The sequence below is a fragment of the Phodopus roborovskii genome, unplaced genomic scaffold (assembly GCF_943737965.1).
Source record: "Phodopus roborovskii unplaced genomic scaffold, PHOROB, whole genome shotgun sequence".
Classification (NCBI taxonomy): Eukaryota; Metazoa; Chordata; class Mammalia; order Rodentia; family Cricetidae; genus Phodopus; species Phodopus roborovskii.
In genome coordinates, this window is record NW_026126409.1 from 30,270,756 (window position 1) to 30,293,471 (window position 22,716).

The following is a 22,716-nucleotide window of genomic DNA, read 5'->3' on the forward strand; positions in this document are numbered from 1 at the left end:
GCAAAGAGAAAGATTTGTCTCTTAGGTCTTAAACAGATGGCAGGCTGCATGAGAAGGCGATTCATTGTTTCAATTGTGGAAAATCCACTAAGAAAATCCCATACATTCTGTCAAAGACTCAGTCCTCAGAACTGAAAGTATGCATTTCTTAAGGCATCATAAACACTTAGGTCCATTTTCTTTCCACCATCAGCATCTGGAATATGATGGAGTCAAGCATAGTTCATAACCTCAGCATCACTCAATACTGCATGTTACATAACATAGCCACTTGTGTATGTAATAGAGGTCAAGATATCACTTTGTACATTGTTCTGGTGTGTGTGTGTGTGTGTGTGTGTGTGTGTGTGTGTGTGTGTTGGGGCACATGTAGTTGTGTACTTTTTACCTAACATATAAAGTCTATCAGCCATTAAGTAAATGTGAGCCCAAATCAGGGGAGCAGAGTACATGAACTTTGGTTGTGCTTTCTGTGTGTGTTCACGTATGTGCAGGTGTGTTTGGAGACCAGAGGTCAACCTTAGGTACTGGTCCTCTGCAGCCACTTGCTCTGTGTTTGTTTGTTTGTTTGTGCTTGCTTTTTGTTATTGAGATAGGGTCTCTAATTGAGACCTGGGATTAACTAAACTAGGTTGGTTTGCCAGCAAAAAAACTCAGGAATCCTCCTGTCTCTGCTTGTCAAGTGCTGGGATTATAAGCATATAGTATCACACAGGTGAGGGCTGAGCACAAATTTGTGCCCTCATGCTTACCAGCTGAGTTACTAGATATTTCCTCAGGCTCCCCATTAACTGAGTTTTAAGCATGCCAACTATACAAAATATAGTTGGGAGTCACCCATGTGAATTCCTTTCCTGTGACTTTCATGCATCTATTAAATCAATATTTTCCAAAGAGTGTTCCTTAATACCAGCCCTGGAGGATATTGATAACCATTACAAAGAAATACTTCTGTGATTAAATAATGTCAGCACAAGACCTGCCCAAGATTAAGCCAATTAACATTCCACCATGGACAGGGAGGGCTCATGAGCCCCACTCCTACCTATTGACAGCTGTTGGTTTTGGGGAAAATCAATTTTCTTTAAGGATGTGGTTCCTGGTCCAGGAGATAGCCCCATGGTTGTGTGTACATGGGCAGCACAAATCTGACCCACTGAGACATTAAACAACAACAACAAAAGACAACATAAAGTTGGTAAGGAGTTGGGGAATGGGGGATAGATCTTGGAGGAGTTATGGGAGTGGGGGATAAACCAAAGTACATCCTGTGTATGAACCTCTCAAAGAATTAATAAAATATATTAAAAATAATTTCAGCAGAATTGGATTGTTAGGTAAACAGTTGTCGGTAAAACAGATTTTCAGTGTGTGTGTGTGTGTGTGTGTGTGTGTGTGTGTATGTGTGTGTGTGTTTTAAACAAATACTGGCCATCTATGATTGTTAGGTCTCAGGAAGTACAAATAGCTGGAAATGAGCTCATGCTGGACTATAGAAGGATTTCTGGTGGTTAGAAAAAAGCCAGCATTCCTCAAGAACTTGTGCAATGGGCTTTCTGTCCCCTAAAAGAGTGGAGTTGTTTCCCCCCCCCAACCCCCCCACCCCTGGCAGAAGGGACATGTGGCTGTATGTTTACATCCATGCTGGCCTCCAGGCTCTTCAGTCCCTAGTCATTAGTACCGGTTATCCATTTCAAAGCCCCCACACCAGCCTTCTCAACTCCCCAGGTTTCCCTCCTCCCAGGTGGCATTTGTTCTCTATATAATAGCAAGCTTCCCCCCTTGCCCTGGCTGTTTTGCTGCTCTTGCTATATTCTCATGCTCTCTTTCTTCTCTATCCTCTGTCTCTTGCAATCTCCACTATTCTCCCTTGTTCTCCCTGGCTCCGCCCATGTCCAGTCTACTTTCTCTTTCTGCTCTGAACTGTTCCAAACTCTGGATATCTTCGCTTATTTGAAATAAAAACCTGCCATTAACCATACCATGGAACAGCCATTTCAGTGGTTTCTTTACTGGGCCCCCTCACATGCGATGATCTCTCTGTTCAGCTCCCGAGTGCAGCTTTTCCCAGTCTTTCTTGCATGCCGTGTGTCCTATCACCATGTGTAGGACTTGTATAGCAGTCTCAGGGGTGATATTTGGTCCCAAATGCAATGTAAAGGGAAACAAATGGGCAGTAATAACCCAAGCTGCAGCCATAGAACTACTTGAAGCCATACAGTGTTGTGCTTTTGTGAATTAGTAACAGGTAAGTTTTCCTGTCCTTCATATATAGTTGAGGAACTTAAAGCACCTAAAAGAACAGCTTTGGGATGACTGTGCTCCTGTTTACTCCTCTTTGAAAACATGTTATAGTGAAATCTGTCACATCCCACAATTGCTTCTGCTCAACATTCATCTAGAGAACAAAGAGTTAAGTTCTGCCCTACGAGGAAATATAAAAGAGCAATGGTTTTAGGCATCTTGTGGACCTCACTTACTGAAAAGAGACCATTGAAAATACTTTAAAGTTTGAATCATAGTTCTGCCATGTTTTAATCATTAAGAACATTTTAGGCCCATGGATATGCAGAGGCTAAACTCTTAAGGGGTGTTGCTGTTAGAAAAGTTATAGATCATGAAAATATTCATGCAATTTTAGTTATTAAAACTTGACTTTGTAGTTTGGATCAAAGAGAGGTGTATTTATTTTGCAAGCAGCCTCACACGTGTAGTAAGTGAAAGGGAAGCACTTTCCCTTGGGGCCAAGGTAGGAAAACCTAGGAAAGAGATCCAAAAGTTCATGGTGGCCTCAGGAGGAGGATGACTATGACTATGTGAGAACAAAGTTGGGGGATGAGTGTTGACCACTGTCACAAGATGCTTATGACCAGAACTGTTGTCCTTGGAATCTAAGGGGTCTGGAGGAAAAAATGACTCAGAGAATAAAAGTCATAAAAGCAATTAGCTAAAAGGATTACTGAGTCCCTCAGGATTAAGGCAACAATGGGTGTCTTAGTTACTTTTTCATTACAGTGATAAAAATAACTCAAGGAGGAAGCATGTGTTTTGGCTTACAGTTTAAAGGTCCACACCATCCCGGCAACAAGAGCATGGGGTGCAGGTTGCATTGCATCCACAGTCCAGAAGCACAGGAAAGCATGCTTGACTTTGCCCATTTCCCCTTTTTAATTCAGTCTGAGACTCTAGCTCCCAGGATGGGTAGGACTTTGTTCCTCCCTTAAAACTATTGGAAAAGCCTTCCCAGACATACCCAGATGTTATATTCCTTCTGTGTGATTCTAAGTCCCAGCAAGTTGGCCATAAGGATTAACCATTACCATATGTTCCAAGCATCTTCAAAGGGTGTTACCATGATGGCCTTCAAAATATTAAAGATAGTTTTGTCATTTTATCCATGTGTATTGACAAGGGGGAAGAGCCACCATTTTAGATAGACATCTCATGTGATTAAAATGCTTATGTGTTCAGGGCAATAGAATAAAGCAAAGCAGAGGGTCTGGAGGTGGCTCAGTGATTAAAAGCATGTGCTGTTCTTGCAGAAGACATGAGTTCAGTCCCAGCACCCACATCTGGTGACTCAAAACTGCCTGAAACTCAATCTCTAGGTGATCCAACATGTTTCTGACATCCTTAAGCATCTGCACTCATGTGTACATACCCACACATGGACACACATATATACACATCGATAATAATAAAAATAAAATTCTTAAAAAATAAAATGAAGGCAGAAATACAAGATTGCATCGTGCTTTTAGTCACCTACCTATAGGACATCTGAAGGTCTGACGGTAGGGTTGGAGCTTTTTACCTAAAATGACCAATAAGTTTCTGTCATTATAAGGCTTCTGTTTATTTTTGTTGTATATTTTATTTTATTACAGTTATTTATTGATTGTGGGAGACAAACACATGCGTAAGCATATCATAGCCTGCACGTGGAGGTCACAGAACAGCTTGTGGGATTCTCTTCTCTCCATCATGTGAGTACCAGGGATCAAACTCAGGTTATCAGGATTGGTGACAATCACCTTTACCTGCTGAGCCATCTATCAGTCCCAAGGTCTCCCTTTCTAATATATGTTGGTCCCTGGACACCCTTGATCCTGAACACTAGAGAAGATGAGAACCCCAACTACCATATCCATTGTTAGGCTTCCATGAAGAGGCAGTACCTGGCACAGAGGCAGGTCTTACTGGCTAATATGTATGGAAACTACCAGCTTTAGCCAAGGGTTTCAAAGAGAAAGGTACAAATAGTCATGTTATCACTAGCATCAGAGTTTTAAAGCAAAGCAAAACAATCTTACAATCTTTTCCACCTCTCTTCTGAGATGTTCCCTGTAGGTGTAGGAGTCATGTTCTAGATGTATCCACCGGGGCAGGGCATGTCAGTTTCAGTTGTTCTGTATGCTTTTGACCAGTTGATGACTTCTGTGATGGTCTTAGTGTGTTGAAAGAGAAGCTCCTTTGGCGATGGTTGGGAGCTATACTTGTCTGTGGGTATACGTATTTAGAATGCAGTCAGGGATTATTGGTTTAGTTGAAGTGGTGGTTGTAGGTTCTCTCCTCTAAGATCCATGACCTCACTAGTGCCAGGTAGTTGGCTAGGTTTCCAATACCAGACATGAATTTTCTCCTATTGAGAGGCCTTAAGTTCCATTAGACAGCTGTTGGTTACTATCAAGACAAGAGTACCACTATTGCATCTTTAGGGCTATCTTGAAATATGGTTCACAGGATATTGGTCTTAAAGCTTTTTACAGTTCCACAGGAGAAAAAGATTAGCTGAGGAGCCCTTTAACAGCACTGCTTGTTGGTGGCTGTCACAATCATGGGGCCTCCTTTGTCTACCCACACATAAACAGATAGACTAGCTGATTTTTTATATGCTTCTAAAATGCTGTATGTCTTCTTCCCCTTTTAAAACTTTTCCATTGACTTTTTTTTTTTCAAATAAAGGTTTTTCTCTTTGCTACATTCTCATAACCATTTAACACCATCCCAGCATCCCTGTCACCAAGCAACACAGTCTGCCCTCCCCCAGGTGACATTTGCTAAGGTGGAATGGCTGCTTGCCCGGCTCCTGGGCTGAATCTTTGCTCCAGTCTCTTTGTGCACTTGTTACTATTTCTCTGGTTTCTCCCAGGCTGCCTTTTCTGCCCCTTTGCTCAGCTCAGCTTCAATGTTTTCAATTTCAACATGAGAAAATGAGAGCTCTAGGCATCTTCTAAGTGTACAGTCTCCCTCTGGGAGACTCGCCTAGCCTCTGCTCAGTGTGCTCTTTGGTTGAGTAGTGTCACATCGATCCTTCTGTACACTGAGATCTCTTTTGACTGGAGATGTGAAAGGAACATTATTTCAATAACTGTTCATGGTAGCCATGAAAGTTCCTTCAGAACTTCAACTGTGGGACAATGTGTTTTTTATTTTTCATTTAGGGTTTCGGTATGTGTCCTAGGTCACCTTCAAATCTGCAGTCCCTTGACCTCAGTTTCTGGGGTACCCAAGTGCCAGAATATTTCCTAAGGAAACAGCCTGAGAGAGCAAAACAAATACAGTGCCAACAGGGTTAACATTCCAGGTCTTCCTTACATGATTCTAGAATCTTAAAGTATTCACGGATTTTTTTTTTCTTTGAGTTTTTAAATAAGTATTTGCTTTTTTTTTTTTTCATTGATGCCCGTAGTTTGTTTCCTGGGCATGACATGTATTAGAACACTTCAAGTGTCCTGTGGGTTTTTCTTGGGGGTTGAACTATTCCCTTCTGAAGGGAGAGGGGGATTTTTCAAAGTCACACGAAACTCACAGAAAACAGTTTTTAAAGACCCTTTTACAAAATTCTCTAAATGATAAATAATTCCTAGAGTGGGTGGCTGTAGACTCTGGTGGTAATGACTGCCTGTCAGTTGGTCAAGGAACTCTAGTGATGCCATTTTCATGAGTTGTCACCCATAGGGACCTGAACTTTACAGTCACATAGCTGCTAGAGTCTTATTAGGTAACCCCTTGCCCACATTTCTGTAAGTAATAGCAATAAATTCATTGGTCCACTAAGCTGGGCTTAGATGGGATCCTTTCTTTGTCCAACATCATTGCCTGCTTTAGGAGTGGTGAAGAGAAATTGACTCCTCAGGGAAAGTCATAAAACTCCTTGTATTGGTTTACCTTTTTGTTATTCTTCAGGTAAACATAATTTCCTGTTCCTTTGTTAGCTATATGTTCCATTGGTTGATTCTGTGCTTTAGGAAGCACTACTGAAGACTTTATTTTCAGATGAGAGCCTTCAGTATTGCTAGTGCACTCTGGCCTTTCTCAGAAGGTTGTCTATAATCAGCCCTCCATCTTTACACTTCTCGGATTTTATCCTTTTCTCTGCAGCTAATGCGCTAAAGAAAAAAGACAAATCCTCTCTTAGCTCAGTTTGGATTACAGGCTTTCATGTGTGACTTGCAGTCATTCTCAAGTGCTATTTTGACTTTCACTAATGGTACAGCTAAAAAAAATGTTTGTGCTTGTGTCCTTACAAGGTCGCTCTCCTCCTGTGTAATCACATGGTAGAGAGGAGGAAAAGGAAGTCTAGAGCCCTTGCAGGTACTACAAGCTGAGTCGATTTCTACCACCCATATCCATATTCCTGCTTCACTCAAATATGTTCTTTAGTGCATGATTCCAAATGCAATTTTATTCCTGTTGTTGTTGTTGCAAAATGTGATTGCTGCTTTTTAAAATTACCTTCTTCGGGTGCCTGACTTTCCTAAATCGTTACATTCCTCACAAAGCTACTGAAACTATCCAGAGTTGATGTGTTTTCCCTCATAGGGCTTTGGATTCTTTTTAAAAAGAATAAATTTATTTCTTTATTTTTGCTAGTATGTGTATGTATGTTTATCTACGAGTATGAATGTACACTGCTTTTGTGCTGTGTCTCTGGAGGACAAGAAGGGGCATTGGACCTGGAGTCACAGATGGTTGTGAGCTGCCATGTGGGTGCTGGGAATTGAACCTGGGTCTTCTGGAAGAGTAACTAGTGCTCTTAACTAAGTAAGAGGACTGTCCTTACAGAGGTAAGTCTTTGCTATAGAGTACAACCCTATCTTTAAAAAAACAAAGGAAGAGTAAAAGATGAACAGAAACAAGACAAAGAACAACAAAACATACCAGCTCAGGCTTCAGGCTCAGAGAATCTTGAACAGTGGTTGTGGGGGATGAAGTGGACCTGAGCAGTCCATTCGAACCTTCACAGGTGGTTCTGATACATAATTAAGGGTGTCTATCTTGAAGATCTGTGCTTGGGTGTGTACAGATTTTGTACTATTGTGTCTCTTTCATAAATTAATGCTCTAATAGTATGAGCTAGCCCTACTCAATCCTAGTGATATAGTTCCAAGTCCAATAGGACTGCATGATATCTCTGCTAAATGTTTGAAATTCTCTCTCTCTCTTTCTCTTGCTCTCTCTGTCTCTTTCTCTCTCTCAAAATAGAAGCACACTGTCCCATTGCTTGACTTCTTTCAGTAGAGAAATCAGCTGAGTCCTAAGATTATTGTCCTGTACAGTGTGTCCTTTATCTTTGGTCAGAATTTATCATTTAATTAACTTTTAAAACTTGATTGTGATATATACTGATTTGATTCCTTTGTGCTTATCTGGCTTATCAAACTTCTTGGATCAGTGATAATTTTCACCCAGTGTCTAAAATCTTCAGTCTCTGTCTTTCTATTATCTATCATCTATCTATCTATCTATCTATCTATCTATCTATCATCTATCTTTCCTTCTTTCCACTCTTCTGTCCTTCTTTCCTTCTTTTGGGCAGGAAATAAATTGTATTGAAGTTTAAATGAAAAACCCAAGCAAACTGGTAAGTCTCAGCAGCTTCCTGTAAGAGGGAGATGGAAAAGAGAAAAGTCATGCTCAGGGAGTTAAACTAGCCTGGAGGTCAGCCATGCAGAGAGCTAGAAGCCATGTGGCAGGGACGAGAGCTTTATAGTGTGTTGGGAAAAGCATTCTTAGAAGACATAGGAAGAAGAACAGTGCAAGTTACTTAATAAGTAATTCAAAGAAATGAGCAGACATGAAGCTGCATGGCCTTTGCTAAGTAAGTGACTGTTGGACATTATTTTAAAAGGGTGTGTGTGTGTGTGTGTGTGTGTGTGTGTGTGTGTGTGTGTGTGTACCTTATCCTTTCTGAGATCCAAGCAGACATGTGTTACATTGCCTGACAGTGTTCCATGGGTAACTAATGCTTTTGTCTTTACAGCTTTTCAGCCTTGCTTTTTCAGTTTTTGTTTTATAAGCTGTTAGGCTCATCTGAGGAATTTATTTCAGATGTGTACTTTTTCAAGTTAATTCCATTAGTTACTTAATGTAGTTTCACACTGTTCCCTAGACTTCTAGGGCCACTTCTCTCTTAGGTACATTAGGTATGATCTTGGGGATCACCTTAGACATTGTCCACAAATAAAGTCAAAGAAGAGGGAGAGATTTCCCACAAAGAATATGGAAAGGAGAAAAAAGACCTCAACACCCATCTAGCAAATGTCACAGTTTGAGAAAAAGAACAACCACTACCATAAAGTAGGTTATGAAGGAAGAGTCAGAAATGTGGAAGGAGGGGGGCTTCCAGAAGTCATTTATTTTAAGTACTGGAATTAAACTCATTGTCTTATACGCGCTCTATCAGTAAGATATATCCCAGACCAGAAAACAATACAAAACAAAAGTCTATTAAAATAGAATTGTATTCCTGTCAAGATGTTAGCTAGGGCTCTTCTGTAAAAGCCCATTGTGAAGAGAGAACAGATTTTAAAGTTACTGCTCAGGGTGACTATTGGGATTCAGGACTATTGACTGATGATTGCAAAACACCCTACAAACTACAGCTCTTCAAATGTGGAGTGTGCTACACAGAATACAACTATAGACACTTCCTCTATTTCTGCTAGGTAATTTCTTTGAAAAGATCTTAGTCAAAAGTTCATCAGCCTATGGCCTCCCATAGCACAGAGCAGGGAAAATTTACCAACACATTCTCACTTCCTTCTAGCTTTTCAGCTAAACCAGAGCCAATATATCCTGTTAAAATTATCTACTGCTCTGTTCATTAAAAAGCTACCACCACACATGCTTGGCTATCCATCAGCAGAAGAATTACTGTATTTGTTAGAGTTAAATAAATGAGATGGCACTTAATTGGCATTTTAGTGAGACAAGAAGGAATACATCAGTGAATCACTTTCGCTCCTGCCCAGATTTCTACTACCCCCTGAGTAACTGCAGCGTTGGATCACTTAACAACTGACACACATTCTGAAAAGAGCATCCCTGGGCGATCTCATGACATTGCAAGCATCACAGTGCATAAAGCACACTGCACCCACATGACAAGGCATACTGTCTCAGAGTAGACATTTATTAATAGGAATGTGTGGCGTGCCCCTGACCCGCAGGGGAAGAAGACAACCGACACGAGGATCCTTCTCTGATCACACTTTATTGAAGCACTTCTTGATTGAGGGAGAGCTGGAGATGAGGGGCACTCAAGCAAGGAAGGGAGCGGCTTATATCTAGGCAGGATAGGCGTTCCTTCCTGAAAGGACACCAGTCAGTCTGGGATTGGTGCATAGCTGTTGCCAGGCAGACTCGAGGAGGGCACGCGCCAAAAACAGGGTTGTTTACAACAGTCCTCGGCGCCATCTTGTAATGGCGAATTGTGTGGGTTCCCACAGGAATGCACTCCAAAATAACCATAAAAGTTAGTATAAATCAATACAGTCGTTATGATCATGACCAAGCACAATGTACTATAATAATCATGTTGCTATACTTTTACAGGATGGATAGTAGAGTAGATTTGTTTGTACCAACATAACCACAAACATGAGTAATGTATGTTCTCTAGCATTAAGAAAGCTGTATTAAAAATGCAATTTCCTAGATGGGCCATGGTGGTGCATGCCTTTAATTCTAGCGGAGGCAGGCAGATCTCCAAATTTGAGGTCAGCCTAGTCTATAGAGTGGGTTCCAGGGCAGTCAGGATTACTCAGAGAAGCTCATCTCAAAAACTACCTGACACACACAAAAAAAAATTGTAAGCTCCATTTTCATCTGATGGGACTCCTGTATATGTGGTCTAGCATTGACCATGACATCATTCTGAAAGAAATGGCTGTATTTCTGTATTTATGGGTGGTCTGGGTGGCCATCACTGAGTTAAACAGATGTATATGAATTAGGTAGAGGTAGAATATTTTTGTCTCACTGAGCTCACTGAGAATGACAAGTTCACTTTATACCAACACAGATGTTTGTAGAGGATAATGAAAATACTAGGACAAACATTATAGAATTGTAAAATACAAAGAAAAATTGGTGAATCTCTTATGTACCAATTGTTAATAACAATCAACAACCCAGGGACAAGTCTTCCAAAATCATCTACCTTCCTCACTGAAACAAATATAAATATAAAAAAATTAACAAACGTGTTGGGGATGAGATACATTATTATGAAAAGTGGCTCCTAACACTGAAGAGCTGACAACTGTGGAAATAAAGCTAATAGAGAAAAGAAGGATCAACAGACTCAGTTCTTGAGAAGATATCAACAGCATAACCACAGGCAAGAACAATAGCTCTGGCAAAGAAGGTAGAATGCCAAACCACACAGGTAATGAAAGAAGGTGCAACAGTTTTTTGTTTTGTTTCTGCAACAAATTACTTGAATAGAACAAACTAAGGAAGGAAGGATTTGCTGTGGTTTACAGTTCCAGTGCCAACAGTCCATCATGGCAGGGAAGGTGGGGGTGGTAGCAGGAACAAGAAATGCTTGGTCATAGTGAATCCTTAGTTGGGAAGAAGAGAGATATAAACGTAGATGCTTCATTCCCTTTCTCCTTTTATTCAGTCTGGGACACGAGGTTGCGGGACACTACTACCCACATTTATGGTGGTTCTTCTCACTTCAATTTAAGTAATTGATCTAAGTAATGCTTCACATATATACCCAGAGATTTATTTCCACGATCATCCCAGATCCCATCCAGATGATAATCGAGATTAACCATCACAAAAGACAATCTCTTAGACTTTGATTTGACTGCTTTTTACATCATATCTGAGCTGAGAACATTTTCATTACATTTTCTATAGCACCCTTGGAGTTCTAGAGAATCAGAATAATGTCAGTTCCTGCACACCACAAATAAGTAAGTAAATAAATAAATAAAAAGGCAACTCTCACTTTTTTTTTTACTCACACTGGGCACCTCCACCTTGAAAGAACAAGATATCAGTTGGTGTGGGGTATCTATACCCAATTAAACACCTACAATACAACCCCTATATGTAAAGCTCAAGAAACATCATGAAAGACCATAACAGTTTTTACATCTGCCTATCTGCCCTAATTCCAGATACCCATATTTCCAATAACTTACTATGATGAGTTTTGATCAACCACAGACAAGAGCTGTATTTTTTTTTCTGTAGGTGCTGAAGAAAAAACAATGTCACTGCAATTTTCTTGAAAATGTAATTCCCCCTAAACTATATCACTGTTTCTCAAGATAACACATCACATACACACTTATATCACACACACACACACACACACACACACACACACAATTCTTTCCCTCTTTTATTCCCTCCTTTTCCCCTTTCCACTGATTGAGACTCAAACTTCTTAAAAGTCCCAAATTCCTTCCTATTTAGTAAAAATGTCTTCCAAAATTAAGACTACTGAGGAAAAAAAAAATCGTATAATAGGATTTATGCTTGATACAATGTGGAAAAGAACTAAGCCTCACCCTTTGAAAAGGAATTAACTACAAAATTAATTTAGCGGGATTGGCGAGTCTCACACATGATGCTAGAAATAAGTTTTTGTCTACTGAATAATGCATAATTTCTTCAGCTCAGATTGCTCTTTCCAGATTTCTTCATTTTCTGTTGTAAACAGATCTATATTAGTTATCAAAATTGCTCTGGTGAGCATCCTGTTCAATAATTAGTTGCAAAGTTTCACAAAAAGTATAATAGAGAGAAAAAAAAAAAACATGTTGGGGATTTGGTTGCCCTTGGAAACGTAGGCATCTGTAGGAACTGGAGAAGAGCAGTTCACCTGGGCTTTGCTTCGAGTCCATGACAATTACTTGCTGGTGCCCATAGGGACATCTAATTGTGAGAAATCCATCATTAGTATGCTCCCTGGTGTTTGAACTTCAGTTGTGTTCTCAGTAGAACAGAATGAACTGTCCTGAAGAACAAGAGTAAACAGCCCAAACGATAGAGAACTGAAACTCTGCACTTTACTAAGGCTTTTTAAACCATCCAAAATACACATTCAAATACAAGATTGTATTCTAGAATGTAGTTTTCTGGATTTAAAATAATTATCACTGCTATGGTTTTTATTTTATAGGTAAGGATAATCTTAAATAAATTCCAAAAGTTTCTTCCCTCATTTTTATTAGCTCTTCGGGAATTTTGTACAATGCATTTTAATCATACTACCACTTCTGTCCTTTCCTCCCAGATTCATCTCCCATTCCCTAACCAGTTTGTGGCCTCTTAAAAAGTCAAGTTTAGTTTATACTGCCCATATGTTTTCTCTTGGATGCATTGCCTTCACTGTAGGATAACCTATCCACCAGGGGCTGCACCTTTAAAGAAAACTGACTCTTTTTCTTCCTGCAATTATCAACTGCTGATGTCTCCTTTGCTAGGGGTGGGAGAGCATGGACACTTCCACTTCCCATGCTGGAATTTTGTCTGGCCAGAGCCTATGAAGATCTTTGCATGCTGTCTCAACTGCTATGGGTTCATTTGTGCAATTTCCCTGCTAAATCCAGAAAACTCTGTTTCTTTCTAGTCACCCACCACTTAAGAGTTCTAATCATCTTTCTACTTCTTTATTCTGTCATGATCCCTGAGCTTTGGACAGAGGAGATGTGAAATAAATGTCCCGTGTAAGGCTGAGCATAACCTCTTATTTTTTGTACCTTGATTAGTTGTTTCGTTACTAATCATCATCTACTGCAAAAATCTTCTTTGATGATGGTTGACTGGTGCACTTACCTATAGGTGTAATTACAAGTCATTAAAAGTTGGTTTAATTCTGTGTCCATTTAACAGAATAATAGTTATTGCCGCTCCCCTAGGGCCTAAGACCTGTCTAGCCAGAGGTTCTTGATCCCACCAATGCCAGGTATGGTTTCACCTTGTGAAACTTCAATCAGGAAGTGGTTGCTTGCTCCCATAACATTTTTGCAACTATTCTATCAGTGGGCATATCTGACCAGGCTGCTCATTGTTATAGCTCACAAGGTTTATACTGGCTAATATTGGTGACTTCTTTTCTCCACTATTAGCATGCATGGCACCTTCCAGTGTTAGGACAGCTAGCCAGTATGAATGAAAAACTAAACCAAAGATGAACTAGATTTTCTGAATTTTTGCTTTTAAACAGAAGAAAGGTGAAGAGACCTAAGACGCCCCTAACTTTTAGTGCAGTTTTATGGCTGTGTCAAGTTTCCTAAGCCCTTGTCCACCCCGAAGAAACCAGCCTCCTTCCACTTCATGAACTGTTTTCCCTATCCCACTCTATCAAAACATTCATAATCTTTTGTTGCAGTTATTATCATATCAATAAAAATTTTCATTAAGGATTTTTGAAAGTAAAAAAAAAACAAGAAGCTTGATATTCTCATGCCAATTGTTTGTTTTTGTTTTGTTTTCCAGGATAATCATAGAAAATTGGGAAAGACCATACCTAAGAAATTCTCAAAATTGTGAATCTCATTGTCTGGGCATTGAGGGGGCATCCTCAAGCAGTATTTTCAGTGCAGTATCAATGATTTCTGATTGCTTTGACTCCATTAGAGCATATAGTATTTTAGTGCTTCCTTGTGCAGTTATAACTTTTCCACACAGAGAATTATGTTGTGTAGTCAGAGTGAACTGTCATTTGTATGTTTGTATAAATAACTCACACAAAAAGATTGATCTGACTTCGGAAGAATTACTAGATGAAGGAATGCTACTATCCAAGGCCCAGATATTTATACCCTTTCCAGCTTAAATATTTTATATTAAATAATTGGGTTTTAACACAATGGATTATATGAAATTTGTTTCATATGCATGCATGTATAACCATATTTTTACCACATTAATTACAGTATGAAAACACTAAACACATTTCTTGGTTTGAATAATGAGTTGGCTTGTTTAATTGATAGTTTTGGTTTTCCGGGGTGCTTGATGTTGTACCTAAGGCTTCCTTTGCATGCCAGGCAAACATTTTACCATGCTAGATATCCATGGATTTGTTAGTCTTTCAAATCGGAGGTGTTAACTGTTAAAAACAAAAATGATAATACTTTGGCTATTTTAGAGTTTCTGAAATGTTTGTGGTTTGTCTAATTTGGCTGGCTTTGAACTTGCAATCCTCTGCTTCCCAAATGCTAAGACTTCATGTATGAACTAGCATGCCTAACTCCACACATTCATTTTTCATTTTCAGAAGTTTTCCCTATTACTAAATCTTTAAATATCAGTAAGCTATAAGCCTTTGTTTTTTTTTTTTAAAAAAAAAATGTATATACACGTGTAACTTCTAAAACATAAGCTGTTTCCGAGTAACAGTTACCCTAAAGTTTAATTCAGTCCCCTCACACCCTACACCTAAAACACCACTGGTGTTTTAGGGTTAATTTGGGGTGGGGGCGTTGTCAATGGATGTCCCATGACAGTGTACTAGAGCCATCAGTGAGCTCAAGGTAACTGTGTAAATATGAATTTATGCAGGGTTAAGGGTTCTGTGAGAAATGTGAAGATTTTATTTTCAATTTGTGCAAAGATTTCCTTTTGGGAAGACAAAGTTTCCTTAAAGGTCACAGAATGCACTTGGTACAGGAAGAAAGGGAATACATTTGAAGCTCATTAAAATTGAGGACTTATGTTCAACAAAGCAGACAGACACCATTAAGTAAAAAAAGGCACACAGAGGGCACACAGAAGGCATTGGGACATATATTCTCCCACAACAGTCATCTTTTAAAGCAGAAATCCCATAGTTCACTAAAAGATAGACAACTCAACTCCAGACAATAAAATAAATGGACACTTTTTTTGAGATGGAATGCTAGTTAAAAGCCCTTGCTGCCAGGCCTAACAACCTGGGTTTGATCTCTGGATCTACGTGGTGGAAGGAGAAAACTGATTCCCACAGGTTATCCTCTGACCACCTCATGCATGCCATGGTGTGTACGTGTCACATACACACAGAAAAATGTGGCTTAAAAAAATGGGCAGATTTCACAAGGAGATATCAAAAATGACCAACAAGGAGATGAGATAGCACACACCACAACTGGCCACCAAGGAAATGCAAATTACACCCACAAGAAATATTGTTTAAGTGTCGGCATGCAAGAAAATTCACAGTACCAATGAATCTCTAATTTCAAAGTGGTAAGTTTAAATGGGATTTTCAGCTATAATTTATGAAGGGCCCCAAACACTCTGATCCAATGATCCAGAATTCCCATTTCCCTAGAGAAATAAGTTGCTATGTCCATCCACCAAAGAAACCTACAGCTGGTACTCCTTGTATCTAGACTCCACCCTCGTAATTGCATTCATTTAAAGTTCAAAACTAAACAAACTGTTTATAGTTGACAATGATAGAGACTAGGATGGCAATGTCTTAACAGGGTTGGATATGGCCTAGGAGACATCAGGGGGTAGCCTTCTAACTTATGAAAATGTCTTCTTTTTTGATCCATATATAATAATGTAATGCATATGTCAACTGAAAATTCCTATAGTTGTGTACATTATACCTGATGAAAGTATCTTTATTTCTTTGTTTTATTTTTGTTCTTTCAAGACAACGTTTCTCTGTTTAACAGCCCTGACTGACCTGAAACTTACTTTGTAGATCAGACTGGCCTCCAACTCATAGAGATCCACCTATCTCTGCCTCCCAAGTGATGGAATGAAAGGTGTGTGCCACCACACATGGCTAAAAGTATTTTTTTTTTTAAATCAAGAGTAAAAACAAAACAGAAAAGCATTCACTGAGCTTGAACAACAGCAAATATATTGAATTTACACTAAGAGAAGAAAAGCATTGAGGAGAAAAAATATTTCTGAAAAAGAACTAGAGCTGCATGCTACACAATATACACCCAATATAAAGTTAATTAGCATTGTCAGCTAGGTTGTTTGTAACATATTTAAATAAGACCCCCAGTTCTCTTGCTGTTAGAAAAGCAATCAGTTTTATTTGCATAACTTGACTTTGCTGGAGAGTGCAATTCTACCAAGTGATTCTAAAGTAGGTCTTCATCACTTCCCAGCACCATTTTCACTTCATTAATTAACATCTGATTTATAAGCATATCAGCAAAGGACACATCTCATAAGTAGGGCAAACTAAAATAAGTACAGACAAATTCAAGCATCTCGGCAAAACGAACAATTGTCCCTCTCCTGTTCTATTTAATAGGTGAAAAAAAAAATCTTTCACTGTGAAGACTTCTTGACCTGCTTAGTCACAAATAATCTCTCCACTCTTCTTGTTTCTATAACATTTTGTTCTAACCTCTATCACTGCACCTGCCTCTTTATAAATAATACTTGCTAACTGGAGTTCACTGAGGACAGAGAACAAGCCTTATTAATCTGCTCATACCTTTGCCTTGTTTTGTTTTGGGTTTTTGGCAGGCATTTGGTAACCGTTGTTGGAAGACAGAATGCATTAATAGACAATCCCCTTTGAAAACTGCCTCAGAGCCTGAGATGCATTTACCCACCTTGGAAATGAAGATGATACCAACCATCTGGTCACAACTCTCTAGACCATAAAGATATTCACATGGTGACTTTGGTCTAAATTGTCTTTATTCTATGCAGCTCTTCCTTGAATGACTTCCTCCATTCTTTAAGATTCAATGTAGGAGGTGACTCTTCTGTCTGCCTCTTCAGACTAGGTTGTGTGCCCTTGGCATGCACTTCCTTAGAAACACATATGGATCTCTTATCAGGTGGAGTCATTGTTTTGCCCTGAGTCTCTGTCTTCTCCATGTGTTTTAGCCTGTCCTTAAAAATGAAATTAATCATTAAGGGGCAAGAAAATATCTAGGATATTCAGAATGTGCACACAGTTGAGTAGGCAGATGTCATTGCCTCACTCATTTTACAGTGAACAAGAGTGATGTAGACACTGCAAGTCCCACTGAGAAGGCCTTCAAGTCTAGAGCTCAGGGTTCAAGGTTCAGTCCCTTCATTCTCACAGGAGAGGAACCAGTCAACACATGCTTTGTGCCTGATGATGAGACAAATTCACTGCTATAACCTGCTCAATCCTTGGTTTTGTGAGCTGGGAGCACTCAGCCTGGTGTGTGTGTGTGTGTGTGTGTGTGTGTGTGTGTGTGTGTGTATGTGTGTGTGTGTGTGCGCGCGCACATGTTGAGACCATAATGTGACTTTGGACATACTTCCTCAAGCACTACCCATGATTTTTACAAGACAGAGTCTCTCACAAGCCAAGACTTGTTAAGTGAAATAGGCTGGCTGGTTAGCAAGCCCCAGAGATCTGCCTGACTCCACTGCCCCCTCCCCCACACAATGTTTATATTACAAGGTGAACCTCTATGCCCAAATATTTTTAATTAGGTTATGGGGATTGAATTTAGGTCTTTGTCAAGGAAACCTCTCTTTGCAATGGGTGGAAAACACTGCCGAAAACCACAACCAATCAAAATGCAGGGTTGTGGAGCCCAGTCCCAATGGATACATCTACTAAACACTCCCACACCTAAGGCTCAGAAGAGGGGATGGAAAGACTACAAGAGCTGAAGGATAAGGGAGTTTGCTGTAAGATTATGTCTCCTAGTTGTATCTGAAGCTACAGCCGTAAAGTCTCACCAACATGTCTTCCCAAACATGAGCTGAACAAGGAGGACACTAATGAACCTGTCAAAGAGGATGATGGGAAAAGCCCACAAGGCCTTAACCCTACACAAAGAACTACAAGCAATAGAAGAAAGATGGAGTGGTAGAGGTAGTCTTCCCCAGGGAAGAGCACACCAATTGATTGTCCACTGCCAAATGGTCATCCCTGAAAACATGCATACAAGTAACATTATATGGGCTGAACAGGTTATATTTGTGAATATATGTATATACATACATATGTATACATATATGAATACATATGTATATATGTATGCAGTGAAAATTAGTGGAGAAAAGAGCCATGAAAATGAAGAAGAGAAGGGAAGGATATATGAGAAGGTATGGAAAGAGGAAAGGAAGATAAAATTGTTGGAATGTATAATCTCAATTTTTTTTTCAAAAATAGGGGAAAAGGAGACATTTTTCACACCTACTTTTTTCTTTTTTCTTTTTTGGTTTTTTTTTTTATATACTTTTAAGTTTGGTTTATTTATTTATTTATAATGGAGGGTCTCATTGATGCTGTGGCCCAAGTTGACCTGGAATTTACTGTGTAGCCTTGGTGGATCTTAAGCCCATGATGCTCCTTTCTCAGCCTCCTGCATGTTGGGATTACAAGCATGTACCACCATGTCTGGCTCAGTGTTCAGCAGTTTTTTTTTTTTTTTTGTTTGTTTGTTTGTTTTTTTTTTTAAGGCTACAAAGCATAATGGCTATGTGGAAGAATAAAGTTGGGGGGGGGCGCTATTTGATTTAAATCCTAGCTTTTGATAGATAAATGCTTTCTACCTTTTAGGGGTATGTGCCCCTTAAAGCAAACATCTTGTCTAAACTTCCTCTCACTTTTTACTAGACCAGCTGAGAATGGGCGCTGTTTTTAAGTTCACACTACAGGCTGCTGGGGGTCAGTGTTGGGAGCCAGGTCTCTTCTGCCCAGGCACACCTTTGTTTTGAGCTCTAGATCACATTTCCAATTCATTGTTTGTGCACAGGGTGTTTGAGGTCACACACAATTCCATAGCCTCTTTACAATACTTCTTTCTCACCAGTAACAGGAAAACCAGCAACTGACCTTCTTGGTGAGATCATATTAATTTAATATTTTAACTGTATTGTATATATATTTTTCAAAACTTACAAATACATAAAAACACCACATACCAAACTTAACCAGACCTCAAAACTTTATGACTTAATAAACTTTATGCAGTTAAAAAAGACATTCAATCTGAAGCTAGGAAGTTTCACATTGCCTCTAAAACCAAAAAATTCTGACAGTATCAGAACCAAAAATAACAATTAGCTTTATATATGTGTGTTTGTTTGTGTGTGTGTGTGTGTGTGTGTTTCCAATAAACACATTCATTCTTACCTGCTTATATATGTTTTTCTTGTTCTCTTTCTTCATGTTATACTGTACCTACATGTATATTTGTTTACATATATACATATATTTTTAGCTATATTCTCTGTGTGAGATAGAACATGCAGTTTATTTCTTTCTGAGACTGTGTTTCCTGGCTTAATTATACATTCTAAGTGCATCAATTTTCCTAAAATTTTTCAAATCTCATTTTCTTTAGAGTTGTGTGATATTCATCTGTGTGTGTGTGTGTGTGTGTGTGTGTGTGTATACACAGCAGCAATAAACATTTAATAAAAATTGTAAGTAATTTATTTTTATTTTATGAGTTTGAGTGTTTGCCCTCATATATTTATGTGTATCATATGTGTCTGGTATCTGCAGAGGCCAGAAGACACTGGAGGATCAACTGAAACTGGAGTTACAGATGGTTCTAAGTCACCATGTGGGTGCTGGGAACCAAACCTGGGTCCCCTGCAAAAATAACATAATGCTCTTAACTGCTGAACCATCTCTCCAGCCCCAAGCTCATACTATTTTTGAATTCAATTGCTAAGTATCTCTACCTACTTTAGCTGGATAAAAACCAATCATATATCTATTTAAAAAAAAAAAACTATCTAAGTTAGATCCCTAATGTCCTGTTTTTTCCAGGAAACAATTTTTTTGAAGTTTACAGCTAAAATATTTCTAGCTTCTGGGAAATGACTATACAACTGTTCAGAGTCTTTTATTGCTTTCTATGCATGAATCCCCTGATAATAACTGGCAATGAGAAATTAATGTACCCTTAGTACATTACAGATGTATTGTACACATGTGCTGTATATAAATGTACCTTCAGTACATTACAAATTATAAATTAATGTACTGTCATGACTAGGGCAATTAGGATGATTGGCAGGGTCAAATCAAATAGGGAACCCTGTCAAAATGAACTATTATTTTAAAAGTTTAACTATCAGGGGACTGGAGAGATGGCTAAGCAGATAAAGGCACTTGCCACACAAACCTGATGACATGAGTTCAATCCCTGAACCTATGATGTATTTGAACAAAAATGTTATTATGAGGCCCATTGCTCTGTATAACAAATGCTCGTTAGTATAAACTGAGGACACTGCTCGCTCCAAGGTATGGCTAAGTGGAAGGGTTTTATTGTAGATGTGATAAAGAGTATAGCCAGAGGTATCTGGAGGAGCCCAGAGCAGAGAGAGGAAGTAGTAGACTGAGCATGGCCAGCAGACGGGGGGGGGGGGGGCGACAGGGGGGCAGTAGGATGGGGAGAGTTAAAGAGTGTGTGGGCAAGTGAGTGAGGGTAAAGGAAACCAAGAGAGGGGGACCAAGACAGCACACAGCTGAAATAGCAGGGTTATACGGAAATGGGAAGCTGGAGGTGGAGAAGCTAGAGGAGTTTAGGATAATGAGTAGGATGAGAAGAGCCAGGGTGCCAGCATGGGCTCTGTAATAAGTTCTTGAGATACTAAGGGAGCCTGGAGGCTAGCTTATGTTTGCTTTGGTATGCTAACAGGAACCATAGATAGCCATTTGTCCCAAGTTACTTTGGGACCTGGAAAACAATACTTTAAAGGAACAAAAATTGTCTGTTGAGTACCTAATAAGTACTTCACTCTGAAAAAAAAAAAAAAGTGGATAAAAGTGGAATGATGGGGAGAAGAATAAATGCAGGCCTTGCTACTGGCTTATTATGGACTTGCTGGTTTGTTTTCTTTTCATGTGAGGAATACTGAAATCAGAAAAGGCATTGTTTGGCTGTTGGGTTACAGTCTATCCCTGAGAGAAACCACAGCAGATGCTCAAGACAGGAATCTGGAGGCAGGAAGCAGAACCAGAAGCAGAGACCTAGACTCTCAGCTAAGTTTCCTCTACCTTCCAGGAACACCAGCCCAGGGGATGGCACCACCCACAGTGGGCTAGGTCCTCCTGCATCAGTCAAAATTTAAGAAAATCCACTCAGACATGTGTCCAGGCCAATCTGAGAAAGGCATTTCCTCTATTGAGATTGCCTTCTCCCAGGTGTCTTGGTTAGTGTCAAGTTGACAAAAACTAAGCAGCTAATGGACCTTGGAAAAGGTCTTGTCTTTGGTCTTTGGCTTCCATAAAGTCATTATGCTTTGATTTAGAATTGCAGTCCTAACATCTTAACAATAGTCAGTATAGAAGACAAGGTCCTAAATTCAAAGGGTGTGTGTGTGTGTGTGTGTGTGTGTGTGTGTGTGCGCGCGCGCGCGCGCGTGCGTGCGCGCAGTACAAGTTGGGGAAAGGAGAGGGAAGGGTGGAAAGGATGTAGATACAATGTACTCATGGGTGAAATTCCCTAAACATTTGAATTTTTAAGAAGTAAAAAGAATTGAAGGGGATGATGATGATAAAACCAGTAATGAAGGGAGGGGTGGAAAAGTGGGAGCCTGTATCCCAGCATCAGATGCTAGAACAACAAAGATGGTAAATGCCTTTTGTATCTAAAACTACAAAAAAAAATAAATAAATAAAATTGAAATAAGAACCTTCCCCTAAATGGGATTAGCAATAACAGACAGCAGAAAAGAAGAAAGCTCTTTGCTCCTTGGGTTTAGATAATCCTCACCTCTCATTTTGCCAGGCTCAGAGGCAACCCCCTCCATACAGGAGAAGAAGGAAGTATGGCTTGGCTTGGTAGCTATCCTGGGCCACAGGTTCTTAGAGATGGATGCCTGGATTCAGATATGGAGGATACTTAGCAGCTCTCATATTCTTCTCTGAACAATGGAGGCTCTTGAGATTGAGAGCAAAGACTTGGGGTGTAGCTCAGCTCCCGGGTGGATGGATGTGCAGGGTGCTCTGGAGATATAAGGGTCAAGGAGGCCCCTGTACCAGATGCTTTGCAAGAGAAAGTTGTGTGTTCTCCATCACTAGTTGGTGAGATGGGTGGATTCATCCACAGGACCCGAAGCCAGAGAAACAAACTCATTATTTCTGCTCCATAATATTTTTAGCATGAGTCTGTACAGTTGAACATAAAATATCGAAAGGGAACTGAACACACACTGATTCTAAATGCTAAGTGAATGTCCTTATGCATAAAAAGGTTCATGTTTCTGGCCTCCCTGCTATAAATGAGTAGTCAACATCGAGGTGAAAGACCATTGATGTAAAAAATACCAAATGTAAATTTAATTAGCTTCATCAACAAACAGTGCACGTCCTAGGCAGCACAAGCAAGAAAAGAAACCTTGACTGAAACAACTTTGACAATGAGCCAGCAGTCAGCAAAACAAACCAAAACACAAGCAAGGACTATAATGCAATGTAATAGATAATTCCAGAGACCGTGAACCTCAATATAGCTTGCATCCATGAAAGCATTTCTAACACTGTGC